We start from the raw sequence: 9,800 nt of genomic DNA, 5'->3' as shown, positions 1-9,800 counted from the left end.
CCTGGAACTTCAGTATCACTAGGCAATGTACCAGGTTGACGATTTAACAAGGCATTGACAATTTGCCCAATTTGATTTTCCAAGATCTTGATAGAAACATCTTGGCTCCTACACATGAGCTTCAACTCCTCTAATTCAGATTTTTTATTAGCTTGTTGCAACTGGAGTTGTTGTTTTGGTGCATACTGCGGTTGCTGATAACCAGGGGGGTTGTACTGTTTGGCTGGATACTGCTGATAAGGCTGTTGAACCGCATTATGAGCATTGCTCCAGCTGAAATTTGGATGATTGCGGTTGTTGGGCTGATAGGTGGCTGGCACAGGTTGCTGCGATCGCTGGAAGTTGCTCACAAACTGAGCTGCTTCACTAGAAATTGCACACTGATCAGTCTTATGGGCACCAGCACAAAGCTCACAGACACTAGTGATTTGATTAACTCCATAATTAGGCAAAGTGTCCAACTTCATTATCAAAGCCTTAATTTGGGCAGCTATAGCAGTTGCTGCGTCCAACTCCAGAATTCCTGCTACTTTTCCCTGAGTCAGTCTTTGGGAAGGATTCTGGTACTCATTGGCAGCCATCGGTTCAATAAGTTCATAAGCTTCATCGTAGCTCTTAGCCCACAAGGCTCCTCCTAATACTGCATCAAGCATGGGTCTAGAAGTAGCACCTAATCCATTATAGAAACAATTGATAATCATCCAATCAGGCATGCCATGGTGTGGGCACTTCCTTAATATCTCCTTATATCGATCCCAAACCTCACACAGAGATTCTCCAGTTTATTGAGCAAACTGAGTAAGAGCATTCCTGATTGCGGCTGTAATAACCCCAATTTTTGAGAAATTTTGAAACCCTTATGAACAGTGTTTTTGCTGAACGAGAAAACTTTTCATGCCACGCTATGTAGGGGTTCTGTTATTGATCTTATGGGATATTATTAGTACTCTATGTGGTATATAAGTGTATGTAAAGATCGTCAGAATCCAAATCCGAACACTTTGATTTTTCCCGGAAATCCAATAGATACGGAAAGAATTGAGTATAAGGTAACAGGATAAAAGGATTTAAAATTAAAGGATTATAAGAGAGGATCATAAAAGGAATACAATATATTGAGAAAGGTTAAGGGAACCTAAGTAATAAGATCCCGGGTATGATCCCTCAAACGATAAACGAAAACGAAAGTTAAGCGAACCGTATAACAGATCAGCGGTCATTAGGCAAACGATTAGGAAGTTAATCAAAGGGATTAGTGGGAATGATATCATCCAACCAATAGAAAGAGGACAAGGAGGGGAGGATTACATCACGAGGACGACAAAGGCATGACAAGAAAGGAAGGAGATGTGGTGACTTTTTAACCACACAAAATCAAGGGCAACTAGGTAATTTACTAAATCAAATACAAAAACCAAGCAACCAAGCCAAGTAAATTCATTCTTCATCAAAAAATCAAAAAGCAACCAAGGCTTTATTCTTGAAGCTCTCGGCTTTTCACTATTCAAAAGGCAAGAAAAATTCAAAATCAAAGATCCAAGCTTCCTAAATTGGTAAGATAATTCCCTAATCATCTTCATGCTTAGTTAGGACTATATCATGAGTTTAAGCCATTAATTCCTTCTCAATCTTCTTCATTTAATCAAAGAAGAAGACAATGAATAGTGTTTTCAAGTTTTTAACTTGAACTTTTTCTTGTTTTTCTTGAAGATCCAAGCATTCTTAAGACTTCTCAAAGCTTCTTAAGGCTTCCTAGCTCCTCCCACCACTTCAAGGAAGGTATACCATCTCCAAACCCTAGGTTCCTATATATTATAAGATGATTTTGATTAGTAGGATGATATTGTAGCTTGTTGTTGTGATTAGAGTTTGGGATTTGAAATGGTAGTGAAATGGAATGGTAAATGTTGCGGTTTTGATTTAAAAGAACTTAAGTATGATTAAAGTTAAGTTTAGGCATAAGTATGAATGATTAAATTGAATGGGTTGGGGTTGTTATAATGAGATAAGGATGGATGTTGGTTGTATGTTGGATTTGAGGTTGGTTTGTGGTTGGTTTTGAATGGTTTAAAATTTGGAAATCGCGTAAACATAGCCGTCGTAACGTCCGATTTTCTTTGGACTGTTTTTGTGCATAGCATTAGGACCCGATAACCCCCTGCTAGAATATGACCACTGCCATGTTTAGATAGCTCATGTTACGAGCTTCATTTTGATATGTAGTTCGTTCGATTCCGATGCACGGTTTAGGAGAAACGACCGTTTCAAGTAACGGCGTTTCGCGAACGAAACTTTTCCCCTCGCCTTACTTTGAAACATAGGTTAAAGACCAAAAAGGGTTAATTAATGTATGAAACATTTATGGTAAGTGTGTTTATTGTGGGGTCACAGTACAGAGTAGTTGAGTAATTATTAAGATTGGGTGTTATTAAGGGAAATGGAACTCGTGACGACCCGGATCCCCGACCCCGGATCTGGGGGTGTTACAGAAATGGTATCAGAGCTAAGCGTTATAAACCTCAGAGATGATGGGACGTTAAGATAATAAGTTCACTAAGATAATAAGAACTCTTGCCAAGTTCATAGTCGGGCTACATAACGTAGCACTGACAGTTAAAACCCTTATGGGAACCCTTATAGGTATCGTGATAGTAACATAGTTTGTTCTCGTATAGGGCAGCGGGGCACCAAACCTTGAGGTTCAGGAGCATCAGCATGAGGATGTTTTATTACAAGTTGGAGATCAAATTGTGAATCCGATGGAGTACCCTAATGAGGGACCGGATGAGGTTCAGATAGAGAATGCTGCGGTTGAGGATGTTATTCCGGAAAGGATTGTGGCTGAGGAGGATCTCATGGAGGATCCTGATGAGAATGAAGAGAGGACCGTTGAGGAACAGATGACCGTAGTCAGGGCGACTACCAGAGCAAGAATGGCCGTGAGGGTGGCACTAGAGGATGAAGAGTTACCAAGGGCACAAAGGTTAATGAGGGCAGAAGGAGTGGGGCCTTCCACGACCCCCATTATATCAGTATCAGACCCTCTTCCAGAGGCTCCTGTAGACATCCATGAGGTTCCACCAATTCCTGTTCCCTCCCCTGTACAGAGCCCAGCACATACTGAGGAAATGCCACCTTTATCCCCTGCACCATTGTCACCTGATACCGTGCTTGGTTATCCATTTGGATCTCCTGGGTCTGCACCACCTGCCCCCCATGGACTGCTAGATGCTACCACTCAGGCTTCTCTTATCGCTGATTATCATATGACTTTGGGTGGCCTGTCAGAGGCCCGGAATGTTAGGAGTGATCTGTTGGATCGACTTACTGCACCAAGGATTGAGGGTGGGATACTTCTGGCAGGATTAGCGTATAGCATGGAAAGGATTGAGGCTACCACCCGTGTTACAGCTAGGGGCCATCTTGAGGGTCAGGTTGATCCAGCTCTACTTACGACTATCTTAGACCTCATCACCTCTGTGATGGAGCAGGTTAGGGATGTCGTGCGTGCTCGCATCTCTTAATCCATGGTAGTGTGCAGAGCCAGAGCAATCAAACAAGGGTCTCATGTAGCACCGCTTTTGGAGGATTAGCCTAAGTTATGAATGATTAGTTTTAATGACGAGATGACTATCTATGGTAGTACTTTTGGGATAGGAGCGATAAGTTCATATGATGTAATCCTCTTTAATATGTTCAGTTGTTGTACCCTCGAACAAATGGTTATGTATATATTCGTTAATTTCAGTTCAGGTCAGTTTGTTTGTGATAAATCACATTGTTAATTGCTCTATTAACACTTAAGAGAGTGTCATGAAGTTTATCGAACTTAAGAATTCATAATTTGCAATCGTGCAAGGACTAAACGAGGGGAAGACTTAAGCAAAGTAAGTAAGACAAATATCCGGAGATTCTCAAAAATTTTCCAAGTAATATGCCCCCACAAGGAAAAAGATTAAGCGCAAACCTGGAATGTGATAATCAGGGAGGTTGCAATTAAGATATAAAGAACCCGGAATATAATAAAGTGGAAAATGAAGATTTTAAATTAAAAGATGACTCCAATTATGGGGAGTAGGAAGAAATATTTAGACTAAGAAAGCAAAAGTCGAGCGAGATAAGGAGACCCGAGACGGTACTCCTATACGGAAATTCATGAACCTGTCTAAACAGAACTTATATTTTATTCCCAACCACCACCTTGAGGAAACAATGTGGTGTGAAATTCTTTCAGAACCTCTAAGTCGCTAAGCTCTCAGAGTTCCAAGGAACAAGCTGGCCCAGTCGAGGCAAGAGCCTGGCTAAAGGAAATATAGGAATCATTTGAGATTCTAAATGATTGACGAATCACAAAAGACTGTTTTTATCACTTACCCTCCTAAGAGAGAGACCACCCACCGGTGAAAGGCCAAGGAAGGCACAGAGCAAGAGATTATAATAAACTGATTTAAGTTCAGTCAATTGTTTTCGGGAAAGTAATTCCCAAAGATAAGGAGATAGTGTAAAAGCTTTAGAGCCAGAACAAAGGCATACGAGTTATGTACATTTTATCCCCTGTAAGTTGGGAGGATTTGAGGAAACCTTGAGATAATTCGAAGGATAAATAATGAGACGCGGATAGACTGAGGAGACAAGAAAGTAAGAAATTAAGAAAATTGGATGAAGGAAGTGACCTTCAAGAAGGTGAAGTGTAAGACCGGTGGCTTGATACCCAGGAAGGGAGATGCCAGGTATGAAAGATATCCCAACATTGAGATGACTATTGAGGTAAACAACAAAAGTAAATAAGGATTTATTAAGAAGAAGTTCACGTTGAACACGACCAATATCTTCCAGAACATCCTTGTTATCGTTACCAAATTAGGCAAGACAAGCGGATAACTGTTGTTATCTTTTGGAGGCCATATGAATTGACCTCAATTTGAATAAGGATGCTATTATGAAGTTAGGTATAGACTATCGAGGTGGGAATGATGAATATGATAATCTATCAAGGAAATATGACTTGATTTATTCGTGGAAGGATGCAGGTACCTTTTAAAGGTGGAATTAAGGATAGAACATTGGTAACTTAAAACGAATCCTAGGGGAATGCATAAAGGTTGGCATTTCACCCTTAATAGGGATAGTATGAGTTTTGACAGTATGAATTGGAAAGGATTAAGGTAATAATAACCTTTAAGGATCAGTGGAGAAATTTTTCAGAAGTATATAGACAATGGTTCTAGTATTAGTAAATGGTATTGTGATATGCCCTGTATCTAGGGAATACAGGAGGAACGATTGAAGGATAACCTTAGAGGTTTTATAAGGAAAAAGGTAATATTCAAAATTCTCAAGAATAGAAATGTGGATAAAGGAAATATGACGTAATTATAATGATACCAAGTGGGGCACGTGTTAAACCACGAGAAAGTATGGATCGAACCAGTAATGGTCGAAATTGTTCAGGGCAATTAGGACTAAAAAAAAAAATGTTCTAAGTATGATTGAGAGTCAGTCTTGACAGTGATTAGCCTCTAAAGAATGAGGCAATAACTTATGGAAAAATGGTGATATTTTTTTTCCCATCTGATTTTAAGGAAAACATCTTCACTCAAGCAGTGATCGGAAATAAGGTAGAAAATTTATTTGGAGGGGGTTAAAATGACATTGACTGTAAGGAAATTTTACTATCAGGAAAGGCCAAAGAGGTGGCCGACACTTTAAAGGTAAGTGGATAATTATATGCGCGTGTGCCAAAAGAATATAGTGATGATGGTTAAAAATGTGAAGGTTGAATTATGGTTTGGAAGATTGACATTCCTTCTGATGATTGTGCAATACCCAACCGTAATAGTAGTTGGTAAAGGTTTAATTCGTGTAATCGCCATGAACGGGCTATCTATCTTAGAAGGTCCTATCTTGAGATAAGCCAGGACCATGTTTCAAAAAGGACTAGATGAACCCTTGAGTTAATTCTTCTATTTAGGGCGTATGATTAAGAATGGTATTAACCTGCTATCGTTGCTTTGACTGAAACTCTTCTGCAATTTTATCTGCTTCATGTCATGTATGTATGTCAGGATCAGGAGTGTTCTTCATGAATCAGGAATGGTGATTATGTTACCTCCTTAGAAGGATTTGATACGAGATGTATGGACTCTGTATGGTTAGCTATTAAGACTTCAGGGAAAATGAATGACTACAGTGGGTCAGTGGTGGACCATAGTAAGGCAGCAATGATTCTGCGAGTATTGAGCTGATTACAACCGTGAGAGTTGTATTGGAATGGGTGTTGAGATTGAGTACCACTAATCGGGTCGTGGTAGTGTATAAGTTATAATTGATAGACTAATTAAGTAGAGTATCTACCTAGTGAATTATTATTCTTTCTTATCAATAGAGAGTCGTATTATTATACGAGAAAGGTTGCGGTGCAAGCATAGAATTCAAGTAACGATGATGTCTAGAATGAGATACCAGATTCGATTTTCGATGTCGAGGGAGTTTCAAAGGTAATTGTGTATAAGCTCGAGGAAGAGCATGGGTCCATAGAATGATGGACGGGATAGCGAAAATATTTAGGCACGTGAAATGCGATGCTATAATACTTGATGTTGATATAAATACATATATGTTTTGTTCTTCTATGACAAACCTCTATAGTTCAGAGGTAGATTCCAAGCCAGATATTTTATGGCAATATTTTTTTTACATATATACAATTCTCTTCAGTTCGTTCTTTTCTCTTCTTTTCATTTCATGTAAGCTGAGAAGAACAACCCTTCCAGAAAGGGGAGGTATTGCCAAATGACTATCTATCTGTGTGATAGAAGCCTAGTAGGATACCAGCTATTGTTTAATTGCTTGTCAAGTACTAAAGGCTGGCCACCTTCTGTACTAACTATGTGATATAACAAGTGTTCATGATCATAGTGATCTCTCAACAAATTCCTTTACTTCTATTTGATTGATCAAATTTTGGAAAATAGAAACAACTGAAAAAGGAGTAATAAAGTGGTGGTAGTATGCGGAATGGGAACACATTCGTGATACTAAGGTTGACGTGGTTATTAAAAGGTTATAGAACGCTAACGAGCAAAAGTATAACCAGTATAATATTAGGAACGGAAGGTAGTAGCGATTACGAACTGGAAAAGAATGGGTATTGAGAAGCAAAAGTTCTAATGATAAAAGCTATAATGAGAGTCTGTGCAATAGACTTGAAAGAATTTGGAATGATCACTTAATGCGGATTGAGTTATCTTACGACAATAGATCATATGTCATTATCGAGATGTCGCCTTATGAGATCCTTGAGGGAAGATAATGTCGATCTCCCTTATGTTAGGATGAAGTTGTAGAGCGCAAGATGCTCGGACCCGCAGTAGTCCAAAGGACCAAGGATATGATAGATCTAATCAGAGGACGGCTGGTAGTAGCCCAAGATGGACATGATAAGTATGTTGATTTGACACGAAAGGATAAAGAGTATGAAATAGGGGACCTAGTAATGTTATAGGTATCCCTTGGAAAGGATTGATGAGGTTCGGAAAGAAAGGAAAGCTAAGTCTACAATTTGTTGGACCCTTGGATATATTAAGACCTTTGGGAAGTTAGCATATGAGCTAGCCCTAACCCAGAACATGTAGCAGGTCGTAACGTGTTTCACGTATCAATGTTAAGGAAGTGTAATTCAGATGCCAGATAAATAGAGGCATATGAGCGTATAGATATGTAACCCGACGTAACCTATATGGAGCAACCAGGAAAGGTTATAGAGTGAAAAGGAACAAGTGCTTAGGAGAAGGATTATCAAACTAGGCAGAGTTTGATGGTAGAACCACAATGTGGGAAAATTGACTTGAGAGTTAGAAAGTGCAATATTAAGAAGGTATCCCCATTTGTTTTCTATCTGATTCCGGGACGGAATCCTTTTAAGGAGGGGAGACTGTAATAACCCCAATTTTTGAGAAATTTTGAAACCCTTATGAACAGTGTTTTTGCTGAACGAGAAAACTTTTCATGCCACGCTATGTAGGGGTTCTGTTATTGATCTTATGGGATATTATTAGTACTCTATGTGGTATATAAGTGTATGTAAAGATCGTCAGAATCCAAATCCGAACACTTTGATTTTTCCCGGAAATCCAATAGATACGGAAAGAATTGAGTATAAGGTAACAGGATAAAAGGATTTAAAATTAAAGGATTATAAGAGAGGATCATAAAAGGAATACAATATATTGACCCCAGTTTGCTTCTTTCTCAACCCCAGTTTGCTTTACAATATACACTTTGCTTCTTTCTCAACCCCAGTTTCTTCAGTCAACTCTTCAGTTTGTTCGGGATTCACAACCTTCCCAGACCTCAAAGTGATTTCCTTAACCTGCTCCTTAGCTTCCCTCTTTCCTGGAACTTCAGTATCACTAGGCAATATACCAGGTTGACGATTTAACAAGGCATTGACAATTTGCCCAATTTGATTTTCCAAGATCTTGATAGAAACATCTTGGCTCCTACACATGAGCTTCAACTCCTCTAATTCAGATTTTTCATTAGCTTGTTGTAACTGGAGTTGTTGTTTTGGTGCATACTGCGGTTGCTGATAACCAGGGGGGTTGTACTGTTTGGCTGGATACTGCTGATAAGGCTGTTGAACCGCATTATGAGCATTGCTCCAGCTGAAATTTGGATGATTGCGGTTGTTGGGCTGATAGGTGGCTGGCACAGGTTGCTGCGATCGCTGGAAGTTGCTCACAAACTGAGCTGCTTCACTAGAAATTGCACACTGATCAGTCTTATGGGCACCAGCACAAAGCTCACAGACACTAGTGATTTGATTAACTCCATAATTAGGCAAAGTGTCCAACTTCATTATCAAAGCCTTAATTTGGGCAGCTATAGCAGTTGCTGCGTCCAACTCCAGAATTCCTGCTACTTTTCCCTGAGTCAGTCTTTGGGAAGGATTCTGGTACTCATTGGCAGCCATCGGTTCAATAAGTTCATAAGCTTCATCGTAGCTCTTAGCCCACAAGGCTCCTCCTAATACTGCATCAAGCATGGGTCTAGAAGTAGCACCTAATCCATTATAGAAACAATTGATAATCATCCAATCAGGCATGCCATGGTGTGGGCACTTCCTTAACATCTCCTTATATCGATCCCAAACCTCACACAGAGATTCTCCAGTTTATTGAGCAAACTGAGTAAGAGCATTCCTGATTGCGGCTGTAATAACCCCAATTTTTGAGAAATTTTGAAACCCTTATGAACAGTGTTTTTGCTGAACGAGAAAACTTTTCATGCCACGCTATGTAGGGGTTCTGTTATTGATCTTATGGGATATTATTAGTACTCTATGTGGTATATAAGTGTATGTAAAGATCGTCAGAATCCAAATCCGAACACTTTGATTTTTCCCGGAAATCCAATAGATACGGAAAGAATTGAGTATAAGGTAACAGGATAAAAGGATTTAAAATTAAAGGATTATAAGAGAGGATCATAAAAGGAATACAATATATTGAGAAAGGTTAAGGGAACCTAAGTAATAAGATCCCGGGTATGATCCCTCAAACGATAAACGAAAACGAAAGTTAAGCGAACCGTATAACAGATTAGCGGTCATTAGGCAAACGATTAGGAAGTTAATCAAAGGGATTAGTGGGAATGATGTCATCCAACCAATAGAAAGAGGACAAGGAGGGGAGGATTACATCACGAGGATGACATAGGCATGACAAGAAAGGAAGGAGATGTGGTGACTTTTTAACCACACAAAATCAAGGGCAACTAGGTAATTTACTAAATCAAAT

The 9,800-nt window shown here is 39.3% G+C and overlaps 2 non-coding genes across 2 annotated transcripts; both read left to right on the top strand.

Moving 5' to 3' along the window:
• Positions 1-711: 711 nt before the first annotated feature.
• On the top strand, positions 712-818 carry LOC141681089 (small nucleolar RNA R71). Its single transcript, XR_012558531.1, has one exon. It is a non-coding gene; the product is annotated as a small nucleolar RNA R71 (small nucleolar RNA).
• Positions 819-9,104: 8,286 nt separating this feature from the next.
• LOC141681103 (small nucleolar RNA R71) lies at positions 9,105-9,211 on the top strand. The gene has a single exon (XR_012558545.1). It is a non-coding gene; the product is annotated as a small nucleolar RNA R71 (small nucleolar RNA).
• The last annotated feature ends 589 nt before the right edge of the window (positions 9,212-9,800 follow it).

The sequence above is a fragment of the Apium graveolens genome, chromosome 8, assembly GCF_009905375.1.
Source record: "Apium graveolens cultivar Ventura chromosome 8, ASM990537v1, whole genome shotgun sequence".
Taxonomy (NCBI): domain Eukaryota; kingdom Viridiplantae; phylum Streptophyta; class Magnoliopsida; order Apiales; family Apiaceae; genus Apium; species Apium graveolens.
The sequence above is the reverse complement of the archived record's forward strand: the minus strand, read 5'-3'. Positions and strand labels throughout refer to the sequence as shown.